We start from the raw sequence: 15,110 nt of genomic DNA, 5'->3' as shown, positions 1-15,110 counted from the left end.
GGACCAAATATGGGCGTGGCTGCCCCGCAGGCACCGTTTGGCGGTTAGGGTCCGGGACCCCCTCAAAAGTTCGGTCACTGGTCCTAGTTTGTTGGTCAACTGCTATCTCGAAATCAAGTTTCACAAAAAAATATCCATTGGCCCCCCCCCCTTAATCTAATCTAATCTAAAACTCCCTCTAGGTACGAAAATTAGCAAGCACTGATTGCGAATCATGTTTTGGATGATATCTTGTATGTTTATCTTATCGCCACCGGATCTGCCTACATACAATAGCATAGAGTGGGGGCCTTGGGCCTTAAAGATTTTCCAGTGGGAAAAAATAAAGGTAAAATTGCTCGATAAAGAAACACCATATGACTTTTATTTTGGTGATCATGGATTTAAAAAATATACAAAAAATTAAGTAAGTTTTGGTGATTACACAATATAACGTTGGTGCGAACGAGTTACAATAAAATAGGCTAATTGTTTTGTTGCACTCACTCTACCTATATCGTATCGACACAACCTCAGCAACAATTACATTCGTCAGTCTAACACCGTTAGGATCCAGGAGCCTGTAATGTGCAATGTGCACACAACGAAACATACATATATCACGATGTCAATCCTTCGCGCAGCACACAGGAGGAGCAAAGTGCAAAGAAACTGCCACAAACTGCTACAAACTGCTACTAACTGCTACAAACTGGCACTAACTGGCACAAACTGCTACAAACTGCTGCAAACGGCAAAAAATTATTAGTTTGTGGCAGTTACTGCCAGTTTGTAGCAGTTAGTAGTAGTTTGTAGAAGTTTGTGGTGCAGTTTCTTTGCACTTTGCTCCTCCTGTGAGCAAAGAGAAGCCCATTGTAGCGCGATGCGTTACTGTGTCGCGCCGCGCACTCAATGAGGCTTCTCTATCGCTTACCTGGGGACCTCAGACTATTATGTTCATAAACAGAGATTCGAAGGAATGACGGGTTGAGCGCGGCCCAGTAACTCTTTGTCATACGTTGTATGACCCGCCGCGCACGAAGTGCGCAGCTCCCCCTGTATCGTCGAAACTCTACACTATAGTGAAGCGACCGTGGGGGTCACCACGACCGTGGGGGTCACCACGTGATACAAGTAACTCGATCGCTAGATCAGCGAAATGCATAACTGTGCCGCGCCAAGCTGCGATGAATTGACATCGTCAATTAACGAAGCCCAGTAGTTTGCTCTAGCCAGAGTCCTCTCGCTTGCAGAAACAAGCGCGTCACGCAGTACGCGTATACACATGGCTATGTGAACCCAGTAGTGCATTTTGCCGATCTACCGAAAATAAACATTATTTGATGCGCGGCACAGCTCAGTAGTACAACGCGCTAGGCTATGGGCTACAAGGTAAAGTTTTTAAGTGTGATAGTCTTTTATTTATATTATATATATTATATAACAGTTATACATGTTCAATAGTTGTAGAGCGATTTCAAGAGTAGTGGTCCACAGGGGTCCGAAAAAGCCGTACAGGCACTTGGGTCTTTATCCTTGTCACTAATCTCAATTGGATTCGGTTTACACTAAACATGAACATTTAGACGTACACATTTACACGATATTTATTAGAAAGCAAAAAGTAAAAAAATAATCCGTGCGTGCGCGGCTTGAGCCGCGCCGCATAAGAACGGATTCGTGCAGGAGCTGGAGTACGCTTGTTTGTAGATTAATGAAATGTTGCATTGTAAATATTTAAAATTGACGATATATTATGATTCAATAGCAAATAGTAAATTTTACAAAGCTGGCTTTTGATTTAGGTAAGATTGTAATTTATTTAAAAAACCACGGATAGTTTTAAATTTATTTTTATTTGTCGTATAATCATAAGCAAGTTAATCCTGTTTTCAAGAATGCGCGGCCAGTTATTGACTTATACATTAAATTGAATTTTAAATAGAAATGTGAATATATTAAAATTTAAAACTTTCAAAACGGAGGCTTATAAATATTATATTATGATTGTAAAATAAAGGATAAAATTTTAAATTTGTTTCACAAAATTTGTTTCACTTGAAGTAGAGATTTATTTTTGTGAGGTGAACTCCGTCAAGTGACTGGCAAATATTACTTTCAATGTTTTTCCAATTAGTTGAATCAGTGGCGTAACTTAGGGCCCCACAGACCCCGCTGTGCGGGGGGCGCCGTATAAGGGGGCGTAATTTTCCTGAATTTTAGGCCCTTTCACTGAAAAAAACGCCTTTTTTGTGTATTTTCCTGTCCAATTTAGCGTTCGGTGGACGCGAAAAAAATATTTGGGGTACCTTTTTTGCTTCAGGGGGGCGCAAAAAGCTGTAGGGGGGGGGGGGGCGAGAAAAAAGTACCCGACTTTTTTTGTTTTTTATTTTTATTTTTTCTCAGGAAGAAGTGATGGATACAGACGACAAGGGGTAGGTTTAGTCCTCTCGAAGAAGACTAAAAATTCATTGATTTCATACAGTCCGATATCAGAACGTATTCTTGCAGCGAGGCTGCACAGTCGACATATCAACATTTCGATTGTGATAGCTTATGCTCCAACTGAGGATGCAGCAGTCGGGGTAAAGGATGACTTTTATCAAGTACCACTGCCCATACTCTCTTTATGAGGCTATCAACATTTCAAACCGTGCAACGAGTCTAATGGTTATTCTCCTAAATAAATCAAATACCTTTTTGTTTAATGCAGCCAAGCTTTGGAACGCTGTTCATAAAAAAATTTTAACTTCAAGCAATTGCTTAGAAACGTCCATTAGCTTGATAAAACTGAGAACCAAAGCACTATTAATACAAGCACAGGCAGCTGACATAAAAGATACTTGGACTCCAAACAATTTTAAATTGCAGTAAGCAAGTCCAATTGCAGCGGCACACACTTACTATTACTATCATGATTGTACTATAGACAGAAAATCTTTCAAATCGATTTTGGGCGCTTTTTAAACATTTGTTGTAATGTTTTTAGATAAGTTAAATATCTAAATTTATAAAATTTTTTATCGGAATGAATTAATTGATATTTAATCATTTATTCGGTAGGTTTATCTGGTATTGATATTGATTATATTGATATTGTTATTATTGAACGAAGCTAACTCTAGACATAGTTAATACTACTTCTTTTAAGAAAGGGACTTGGAGTATAAACGACCAAGTTTGCATAAATTTCTACCCAACCAAGAACTCAGGAGGCAAAGGTGGGTGCGTAAACTTTTGGTCTGCACTCTCCGATCCTGTATCACCCTGGATTCTTCTCAACGTATCTTTGTAAAAGTTATATACCTTTTAGTCAATCTCTTGCTACTCCAAGTCCCCTAAAATATCTGATCTAAAGTTCGTGCTAGTCATATATATATGAAATATATTTTTGTCTGCTTTAATTTTTTTTGCACTGTAAAGATTAAAAAAAAAAAAAAAAAAAAGGAAGCAACTCACGGTATCACTCTCATAGGAGACATGTTTCATCATTTACCGGAGTTGCAACCAAATATACACAATAAGGTTTGGTACTTTATCTGTACCTCTCCTTTCATAGAAATAATAGCAAAAATATACACCTATCTTTAAGAAATCAACATCTGATATAAAACATTCGATCAACCAAAATTAAGACAATTTTCCTGTTAATAATTTAACGGCACTCATAAGAGGTCATATTAGGTATAAGTCCAAATGCTGTGTCAGCAACCGTTTTTGTTACTTTCTTTTCTTCTTGACTCCTCACACCATGAACTGATACCACTATGCTTTTAAGCATAGCAAAGCATATCTTGGTCCTGATGTAGTTGATAACATCTGTGTAGCTCTCCTTTCTCTTCTTTGATATCAATCTAGCAAGACGTTTGTGAAATCTGTCACATTCTGGTGCTGTAGTCCCTGCTGTAGAAAACACTAGAGGAATGAAAGACGCTCTTTCAGTGTTGATGACTCGTGAGTTATACTTAGTTTTTTTTCTTCCTCATTTCTCTTGTACAACTTGTCCAGGGGAACATTAAGGTTTGATGGTGCATTTGGGTGTGTTATTCTTACATCCATGAAAGTCCTGGCATTCCTGCCATATAATCCAGTTGCAACAATATCTAGCCTTGCTCCGCTGTCAGTAGTAGTTCCTTTGGGATGAAGTTCTGGAGACGTTGGTAAGAGAGCTGGCTCAGTATAAACGTTTCTACATTTAGCCTCACGTAGTAGATCTGCTTCGGTTTCTACAAGCACTGTATGTCTAAAGGAAACATACCCTCCTTTTTTACAAGAAAGGGCATGATCGACGGAGTTTCTTTCTCCACACGCACAGTGTTTAGCAATATCTTGTATAGGCCAGCCATATCGCAAACATATACCATCTCTAAAGTCCTTCTTGTTCAAGCAGTAACCATAAGACTGCATAGGGAGGGCTGACAGCCAGGATGAACTGCCTTTTTGTGTAGCCAGTGAAAACGATCTTTTCTTTGCTGGAGAACTTATTGCGTTTTCTATTCTGAGTCTCTCTGCTGCAAAATCTTTTTCTTTTTCAGTTTTCAGTGCTGCTTTGGTGTTTGCAATAGCTGTGAGGTCAAGTTTGCCTAGATCATGATCTTGGTTATAGATAAGATTAGCCAGAGGTTTTGTGATTTTCTGTGACGCCTCATATTCTCTGTCTGCTGTATGAACAGGATTTTGAATTCCTAAGCCACCGTGTCTAAGAGGTAATGCGACCATGTCTCTCTCTAGGTCTGTTACTGGGCGATTGAATATAGAAGGAAGAAGTATTGTTCTAATTGCTTCTTCAAGGGGTCTAAACAGCTCTGATATCCCTCCAATTGTTCTTTGAACAAAAGACCATCTATGACTCAACCCTTTAGTGTAAGCAGAATATGCTATTTGAGGTTCTTCTTTGGCAATCTCAGCCAGTTGTTTAACATCTTCAATCCAGGATGAAACTTTATTTTTCACATAAAGGTCTCTGTAGTTTTCTGATCCAATAACAGCCCCAAGGTGTCTGTCTCCATCCCTCTTTATGTGAACCCCTGAGTCTTTGAAGATAGCATTAGCTGCAGGAAGATTTACTAGGTCCTTGACTATTAACACAGTCTTTGTAGCATTTGGGAAATAACCATACTTTGGTCCTAACTGTTGTAAGGTGTCCCAGAGCTTCTTAAGCTGAAGAAGTTTTCCCCCTGCTGTTCCATCATCTGCAAACCAGGCTTGTTTTGCTAATGGTAACACATGGTCTTGGTTTCTGGTGATGTCATCCATTAATGGTCTTATTGATATTGCATATTTAGCCAGAAAATTTTACTAACTGCATTTAGCTAGTTTATAGTAAATACACACGATCGCAGAATAGAGGAGCACAATTGGGTTCTTTGTTCTGCGACTGTGTTTCCTCGGTGGGCCGACAGGTTTTTGTTGTGTAGTAGTGCTGGGGAAAAAAAACAAAAACGCTTTAACTATCAATGAGAGTACAAATTTTTAATTCTTGACCTTAGTACCACAGTTTCTGTGGTAAAAACAAATTTATAGTTAAACGTTATATAATGTAGAAGGGCATGATTTACTCACATCACTAAGCATCTGGATGGATAATTAGCACACAAGGATAAACTGACCTTTAAACATGACCACCAACTATACCACGTAACCATAGCTCCGAAATAAATAAATTGCTCTACAAGGAAACATCAGGCCTGATCCTATCACATTGTGGTCCCCAGGGGTTCGGTAAAGCCCTTACAGGCAACTGGGTCCTTTTACCAGCCACAATAAAATTGGTCATGCCAGTACTGTCATAAACTGTAACCAACTATTTAAAAATTAGACATCTTTTGCTAAATTTTAAATTTTAAGTCATAGAGCAATCTTCTTAATTTTAAAATTTTTAAGAATTATATTTTACCCTAACTATGATGTGGTGGCATTTCATACTTAACTAAATTTCAACTTTGAAAGTAAATAGATTATTAGTGACAACAAATTATAGTTTAAGACATCCATTCTGCATTGTGTTTCCAATATTAGAATTTATGATATGTATTGATTGAATAATTGGTAATAAATTTAACTTTTGTTTTATAAAAAAAAAAAATGGCTGCTGGGTCGCCTTGGGTTGAACCATCTTCTCCCTTGATGATTTCAAGCTGTCCCTTTTCATCCACTATGTATAGATCTGTTGAATCTTGATAACAGTTTTGGAGGAAGCAATGAAGAGATGGACACAGTTCTCTTATGTTGTTTAGTGCTACCTTTCTATTGAGGGAGTTAAAAGCATTCTTGGCATCGATCAACAACACTGCTTCGCAGTCTTCGTCCTCAAAAACTGCTTTCATTCCGTGAATAGCAGCTTCTATGCCCGACTCTGTCCCTGAACATGTTTGAAGACTCCCAGCAGCCATTTGTATGTCCAACTTGAGTATTCTTGTGACTGCTTTGGCAACGATTCTTCGAAGGACTTCTCCAATTCCTATAGGTCTTATGGCAGGAACTATAGAGCCAGGCTCTTTGTCAAGGGGTATAAGTCTTCCTGCAACAAACTCTTTTAGGTAGCTAGATGGAGTTTGTTCTGTGCAGAGCTTTTTAGTCAGATCAGCGACTGTCTGGGCAAGCTTATCTGATTCAGTGCTGTGGAATCTTGAGCATATCATATGCTTGAAAATATGGGCACTTATCTTTGTTGGACCTCCTGCCCCATCTAGATCTTTTGCCACTTTCTGAATCAGGTCAGCATCAATACTTTCATAAATTTCTTGGTCAGGAAGCTCTGATTTGACCTCTAGCATGACCTCCGGATGTTCAGGGCTAGCTTCTGGGTGCTTTTTCTTAAGCTCATCAATGACTGGTTGTGTAAGATTATGTACACCACTGCTAAGTTTTTCTTCATCATTGATGTACTTAAGGGCTTTCTGGACTCGCCCTTGTAGCATCAATCTGCAGAAAGCTTTCTTATGATTGATGACCCTGTCTTTTTTCTTTTTGTCCAGATGAGCCTGAATTTGACGGCATTGTTTCATAATTGCATCAATTTCACCGTGTGCCCACAACTTAAGCCTTTCCTTTAGATATTTGGTGTTCTGCTTGGGTTTCGATTTTGGTGTTGGGCGCTGGAGCATCAAAGGCATGAACACATGGACGAGCTTTAAGGAAAAGGGTTTCCATTTTGTGTTATACGTAAACTCACTGAGAATCCTAGCCACCTCCTCAATGTAGTCTTTCCCGGCTCTGCCTCTTGGAACTTCAAATAAATTGCTGCGCCAAGTTATCATCTCTGTATAGACTTCATCTAGTTTTGCTCCTATCTCCTCTTCCCCTATCATCTTGCCCCATCTTATAGATTCTTGAAGTCTGTGTACACATTCTTTGCAATGCCATAGTTCTGTTGACTGGTCCTCAAAAAACTTAAGTTGTTCCTCTTCACTTAGCACACATCGATCATGGAACCATCTGGAACACATAATTTCACAACCAATAGCCTTATCCTTCCCCTTAAGGACTTTTGAACACTTCCCACATAACCATTTGCCTTCAGCATTATCTGATACTGCATCTTGACCATTACGGATATCATTCAAGGTCTGAGAAAGGGTGGGGATTCCACATAAATCCGATTTTGCAGTGACAGGGTTTTCTTCTACCTTATCTGATTTCAGTCTTTCCGATTTGATATATTCTTCTATTTGAGTTCTTCTATCAAGTTCTTCTTTTCGAGTTCTTCTATCGAGTTCTTCTTTTCGAGTTCTAGGAGGGGGTGTAGGAGGGGGTATAGGAGCAGAGGGCATACCAACTAACTACCAACTAACTCTCAAATTATTTGTTATATAGTAGTGTTGAAAGTATTAAAACTTTAATTGATACTAAATAAAATTGTTGTTTTCTTGAAATTGTTGTTTTCTTGAGCTATCTGGGGCATTTGATGAACTACCAGCTCATGACGTGAAGTTTTTACTTGGAGATCTAAATGCTCGCATTGGCCAAGATAATTCAGCTTGGTCCGGTGTGATTGGTAAGCATTCCCTTCACGTTTCATCAAATGACAACGGCCTTCGACTATTAGATTTCTGTGCATTACATCAGCTGACAATCGGTGGGACGCTTTTCCAGCATCGTGATATTCATAAAGGAAGTTGGAAGTCTCCAGATGGCCGCACAGTAAATCAGATTGACCATGTCTGTATTTCTACCAAGTGGAGTCACTCTCTACTTGACGTAAGATCATGCAGGGGTGCAGACATTGGCTCCGATCATTATTTGGTTCGGGGTCAATTTAGAGTCAAACTTATGGCAGTTCAAAAAATGAACGCTTCTCGTAGGATATCTCCAGCAATTGAGAATCTTAGAGATCAGTCCAAGGTTGAAGAGTACTGCATTGCTCTTCAAAATCGTTTTAGCTGCCTACCAATGGAGGAGAATCTTGATGGAGAATGGACATTAGTTAAGGATACCATTAAAGGACCAGTTAACTGAAAAAAAAGTTATCCTCATATTTTGACAGATTGTGACAAATAGCAAACTAAGCAACGAGTCGAAATTCCTAAATCTCTAACTGCTCTCTAACGCGTGTAAATATCGTTTGTATTATTTTGGCGATGACGTCATAAAGTCCCTCTTGCGCGCAGAGTAGCTCGTGAGACTGTATTTTACAGGTAAAAAATGGACATAATACAATCTTTTCCCCCGAATAACTCGAAAAGTAAGTAATTTAGGGTACATGTTGCTTCATAAGTTGTATATAAACATGGCCATTCTGCACAATTTGCACACATTCAAAAACCTTTAGGGTCTTCATAGCCCAATTAACCAGATACCCATAGTTTTGCATGATTTCTGGAACCGAAAATCAGTTTTTCGCCAATAACTGAAAAAGTAAGTACTTTAAGGCATATGTTTGTTCGTAAGTCATATATTAATATGCTAATTGCGGTTCTTTTGCATCCTGTCTGAAGACTCCATCACGATCATATCGAAAATGGGCTTAGCACCACGCCCAAAATGGTTTTTGGCGAATTTATCGAAAAGTAAGGATTTTAGGCCATGTGTTGCTCAATAACTCCTATATAAACATGCATATGCGGCTTCGTTCAAGCCTATTTTGAAGTCTCTACGACCTTCAGAAGCAAGGGGTCGGTTACGTTATTGGGTCAATATGGGCGTGGCCCTCCTTGGTTTTCTCCACGGTCAAAAAAATGTCTCCAAACGAAAATCGTTTAATCATAACTTCGGGAAGGTCTGTGCAAAGTTTCGTGAGTATTAGAACATTTGCAGGTTCATTTCCATAAATGTCCATAAATGACTGGACTACACAACTTTAGAGTTAACTTTAGAGAAACTCATAAGTCATTTATCTCAAATTAAGCTGTTAGTGTCCATGATCAACCTCTGGCGACAATGTTTTACGTGAAATGTAAAAATCAGGAGTAATATAAAAAAGGTATTTTTAGATTAAAGTGCTAGCTCATAGTTTTAGAATTGTATAGATTAACGTTGGTCATTTAGCCATCTAACAATCGATCGTGCCGTAATATATGGCCAGAGAATAATAGGGTCTTGGAAATTCTATGGTTGTTCAGTGGGTCGATCGACTGAACACGTTTGCACTTGGTATTTAAACTTACCAGTAGTTTATTTATGTTATGCACCGATGATAATGCAATTAGGATAACAACTAGGTAAGCCGGAAGTCTAATTCAAAACACACCTCACACCGTACACACCTCCAATCAGTAATTTTACTATTTGGTAGACCGGGTATTTTGGCGGGAATTCTGTTCCCACGGCACTGTTCTGATAGAAGTTACTTCTACTAATGGTCCCAGAGGAACGGCCGTAAAGTAGCCAGACTTCTTGTCTCCTGTACTGGCAGACACTTGCAGATTAAAGTTAGAAATTTCGCTATGCTATAAATATAATTGCTCTCGGAATTGAACAAACTCCTACTTATCTGTATCCTTTCTAAATTCGTTAGAGTTTCATGGACTGGGGAAAAATAATCGGTACAGTCTCCCTGCTTGTGTAATTAAGCAATGAAAACAATCCAAAATTATCACATATTGACATAAGTTGTAATAGCAGAAACTTTCTAACCGTACATTCACCCGCCACTGTTCAAGAACCTATATCACTGTTTAAAATCATGACGTGAGCACTGTACATCCAATCAGCTATTCCTTTAGTTAGGATGATAGCCAAAACTATAAGGATTTTGGAGAACTAGGGTAATAGTCATAATTCTAAAATTTGAGTGAGTTACACGTGTTTTATTGACGATGATAAACATTTGTAATGTAAATTACGCTATGCAAGCGCGCACTGAGGGACTTTATGACGTCACGAGGCCACAGCTTATTATTGCAATAACACGCGTTACACGTACGCTAGAGAGTTGGTTCTTTCGGCGATACGATTCTTTACCAGTTTGTCACAGCTGATTTAAATCTTAGCCAAATTGGAGACTACAAATTTTTCAGTTAACTGGTCCTTTAAAGAAGTGTCTATGGAGGTACTGGGTGAGCGCCCCCGGCGCAGAAAGCAGCAGCATTTGTCTCAGGAGACAAAAAGCCTTATTGCAGAACGCAGTAAGATTAAACAGATGGCGCCTAGTGACAACAACAATAGGAGCGAGTATTCTCGGGCCAACAAACTTGTCAAAAAGAGCTGCAGGAAAGACGACGAGAATTGGGCTCTTAGAGTTGCAGCAGATCTGGAAACAGCTGCTGTCCATGGCCGGCAAAGGGAAGTCTGGCAACGGATAAAAACACTGTCCGGTAAGAAGAATCGAAAATCAACTGCTGTAAGAGACAAATCCGGGAAGTTGATTGCTGATCCTTCTGCTCAGAGAGAGAGATGGGGAGAACATTTTTCGGAGCTATTAAACCCTCCTCCCACGAATGCGGATCTGTCTGACCTGGACCATCTTGAAGTGGTTCCATGCTTTCCTTATCTTGGTGATGGTGATGGTCCCCCCACTAGACTTGAGATTTTAAACTGTCTCAAAAAATTGAAGAACCACAAAAGTGCTGGGATCGACGAAATCTCTAATGAGCAGTTAAAGTATGGGGCAAGTGGTCTTGTGGATAGGATGGAGAAATTGTTCTCTAAAGTTTGGAATTCAGAAGCAGTGCCTGACGACTGGTTGAAAGGCATCGTGATAATTGTACCAAAGAAGGGTGATACCTCTCATTGCTCCAATAATAGGGGGATCACTCTAAGATCTACAGCATCTAAACTGTATCAAATCATCATATTACAACGCATGAGTGACGGTTTAGAAAGTTTGCTACGAGACAATCAGTGTGGGTTTAGAAAGAACAGATCATGCATTGATCAGATTTATTCACTCCGCACTATTATACATAACTGCATTGAATATAATCTCCCCCTGTATGTAAATTTTGTGGACTTCAAGGCAGCTTTTGATTCCATCGACAGGAATTATATTTGGAAAGCATTCAGTCATTATGGCCTGCCATGTAAATACATTCGAATAATACAGGCATTCTTTAATGGAACTGTTAGTGCTGTTAGACACAATGGTGAACTATCAGAATGGTTTGAAGTAAGTTCAGGCAGTGGCCAAGGAGACATTCAGGGTCCCCCACTTTTTAATGTCTGCCTCAATGTGGCTGCTGAGAGAACAGAAAGCAACAAAGTGGTGTCCCACGGAGCGGTTCTTCAAAGATCTATCAGTCCGCTTGTTGATGATATCACTGTGTTAGATACAGACTATGCAGATGACATGGCTGTACTGGATAACAGCGAGGAAGGTCTTCAAGAAACAACTGACCTTTTGTGTATGTATGGTGCCCAGGGAGGTCTCAGAATCAATGGTAAAAAGACTGAGGCTATGGTCATTGGTAAAGCAACCTCTCAACGGCCATACACGAAAGAAGCCACAGTGAACATCACTGTTGAAGACACGCCAGTGCAGCAAGTTAGTGACTTTACGTACTTAGGTACAATTATCTCCAGCGACGGTACTATCGACCGTGAGCTGTCAGCTAGGATTCAGAAAGCTTCCGGAGCCTTCAATCAACTGAGTAATATATGGAAAAACCGCAACATCCAGTCTTATACAAAGATCAGGATTTATAAGGCAGCAGTTTTGACAATATTGTTATATGGTAGTGAGGTTTGGAACACAACCAAAAAGCAGCTACATCGCTTTGAGGTGTTCCATCAGCGTTGCTTGAGGAGAATACTTAGGATAAGATGGCTCGATCGGGTTAGAAACACTGAAGTGCTGGAGCGTGCAAAGATAAATCCAGTAGAGACGTTCATAGGAGCAAACCGCCTGCGTTGGTTTGGCCATGTCACCAGAATGCCAGACACTAGGCTTCCTAAGTACCTGCTTAACTGGACCCCTGCGCATGGGAGAAGATCTAGGGGCCGTCCAAGAAAGAACTGGAGGAAATGTTTGCTGGAAGATGCTGCAGCGTTTACAGGAAACACTGACATAGACCTAGAAGGAGCGAGCGAGATGGCTAGTGACCGCAAACTTTGGAGGGAGATGATACGTCACAAACGGGAGTTCATTGGTGCAGGCCACTCGAATGATTGAGGAGACCTAATCAAGTACAAGTACAAGTAAGTCATTTTTCGTCACTGAGCGGGGGGGGGGGGGGTCACCAACAGGCAAAGTTACGCCACTGAGTTGTATCATTGAAAGTGAAAGTAATATCTTCAACTGATTCTGGTGGCACAGCCATAACCACATGCTTCGTCGATATTGTTCTCACGTCCTTGTTCTTTGTCTTTGTAGCCCTTTGCGGGTTAAGAGTTAGCTTGAAATATTCTGTTTCTTCACTAATCATTGAAACACCAATGACTACTTCATCTTTCCGATCTACCTTTTCGACCATCTTTTCGACCAGGGAAGACCACCCATTCTTTAATTGGTAGATTTTGTCCCAGATGAGGTCAAACGAGATTAGAAGTTGAATGATGCACCCTGCATTCCCTTCACCTAGGTAACCCACCATTTCCACCATCATATCGAGACATCCTTCTGAATAGTTCATTGTTGTCATTAAGAGCTTGCATCGAGAACTGATTAAGAGGAGTCTCTTGCATCCCCACTTTCCAAGTAAATTCGTTCCTAAAGAAGTCCCAGTATATCTTGGTTTTCATATTCTCGAAGAAGCTTGGTGTCCATTTGTTTCCATATGACCTCACATATCTTTGGGAATTGGACTAAAAGTTTACCTTTGTTGTGATCCAGGAGTTTATGGTAGATATCTTTAACAATTTCATCCAGAGATTTAAACTCCTCATCCCCTTCTAGACTGAACATGTCCCTCAACACGGAGGGGTTCTGCATAGCATACCATGCAGTGAAGAACCTTGTCCACCTGACTGATCCTGGGGTGTCATGAAAAAGGAAAATACATGGTCTTCCATCTGAAGGTCTTGATGAGGGCTGCCAGAAGCGGCATGTTAGACTTGCTTTTTGGATCTTCCTTGTTCGGATAAGTGAAGCGCATGGCACCTTCTTCTTCTTTGACGACTTCAGTTTCTCCATCGGTTGCCTTTAATGTGATGATGTCGGTATCCAGTCGACCAACCCATCTGACAGATCTCTCCAAGATTATCATTTTCTTGATATCTAGCTCCTCAAGACTCTCAGACTTTTCCAATAACTTCAGGGTGCAATATAGCCCAGATATGCCTCCCCCAACTATTGCGACGTCATATTCATTGTTATTTGTGCACTGCGAACAAAAATGATTAGAGTGAAGATAATAGTAACCGGTATTTTTTGGACAGTTTAAAACTAGACTAGAAAGATCATAAAATAAAGACTCTGCAAACATCTCAGAGAAATAATACCACCGTAAAGATTAAAGACTAAAGAGGGAGGATCCTGGACCCCGAAATCCACCACTTTTCTGTACTTTCAGAGGTACCAATGTGGCAGGAAACCAGGGCTCATGCTGCCGCTGAGCTAAAGCAGTAGAGGGGATGGCGGCTTCTCTAGGATCTAACACGTCCTGAAGCAGACCAACACTATGTCCCAACGCACTGGTGTTGGGATGTCTGCCCCCGGTGCCTGTCCGGGTCAATAAAGCAGTCAAGCATCATGTATGTTATGTTGAGCATTCTCAACCAACAAATGTGGGAACTCCCACAAAACACCAAAACAGATCTAAAGAGACACTTAACAACATTGGAAAAATAGACTGCAATTTGTTTATATAATTTATAAAGCGTATATTATTGCCCGCGTTAAGGGGCCTGTTAATAATTTATTAAATTATTAGCTATTTTAGATTTAATAATAATAATGGACAGTTTAAAAGCAAACTCACAAATACTTCTCGAGATTGTTGACAATTTAACGGCAAAATAACTACAATATAATAAAAAGGTAAATCACATAAATCCTTGAACTAACCTTTACTTCCATGATTGAATAATGGGCGTCTTTGAATCTTTGTGTATTTCCTTCTATGAACTATTGAATAAAACATTGGTGTTAGAATCCAGTGATAGTACCAAAGAACATGTACAGAAATTAAAATTAGCAATTATTCAATCAGCTAAAAAAATTTGCCAGCTGTGACAACTAACCATTCCAAATTCAAAGCCAGAAAAACAAATAAATCACACTGGAGCAGATCACTGAGCTACACGAGATAATTAAAATAACGCAAAAGCTTGCAGTTTTGGAATTTTGTCATTAGTCTGGATGGGGTATGTAAGAATATACTGAATATTATACCTTGTTTATGTATAAATAAATTCTAACATTTATTACACGCTTCGACATCAAAATATACCTAACATACATTTATTTAGTTATACCATTATTCCAGAGACGTGCATATTACATTTTTTACTTAAGTATAAATTTTACAGGTTTTCGTTGTGATTTTAAGTGATTTTCCGAGAATCAGTTATCAGTATTTAGATAAGAGATAAGATAAGAGTACATTTTTAACGGCTTTCAGTTTCTTTTTTAAATTTCAGTTCATCAGATTTTCCCACTGCTTTTAGTTTGTATTTATTCTCAATTGTATATGATTCGTATTTGTTGTAGTTACTTTAATGATATAATTTCTCAGAATTGATGTAAATAAACGATGCAAAGACTTTCGAAGATCTAATCACAACCGCTTTCTTTTATTGTGTAGAAGTCCAGCCAT

General features: G+C 39.4%; 1 protein-coding gene across 2 annotated transcripts in view; it reads left to right on the top strand.

Moving 5' to 3' along the window:
* LOC134814448 (something about silencing protein 10-like) overlaps positions 1–15,110 on the top strand; it is a 114,473-nt gene that overhangs the window by 57,128 nt on the left and 42,235 nt on the right. The gene's annotated exons all lie outside the window — the stretch shown is intronic.

Source organism: Bolinopsis microptera, chromosome 4 (assembly GCF_026151205.1).
Source record: "Bolinopsis microptera isolate Bmic1 chromosome 4, MBARI_Bmic_1.0, whole genome shotgun sequence".
Taxonomy (NCBI): Eukaryota; Metazoa; Ctenophora; class Tentaculata; order Lobata; family Bolinopsidae; genus Bolinopsis; species Bolinopsis microptera.
This window is presented reverse-complemented; position numbering and strand designations above follow the sequence as displayed.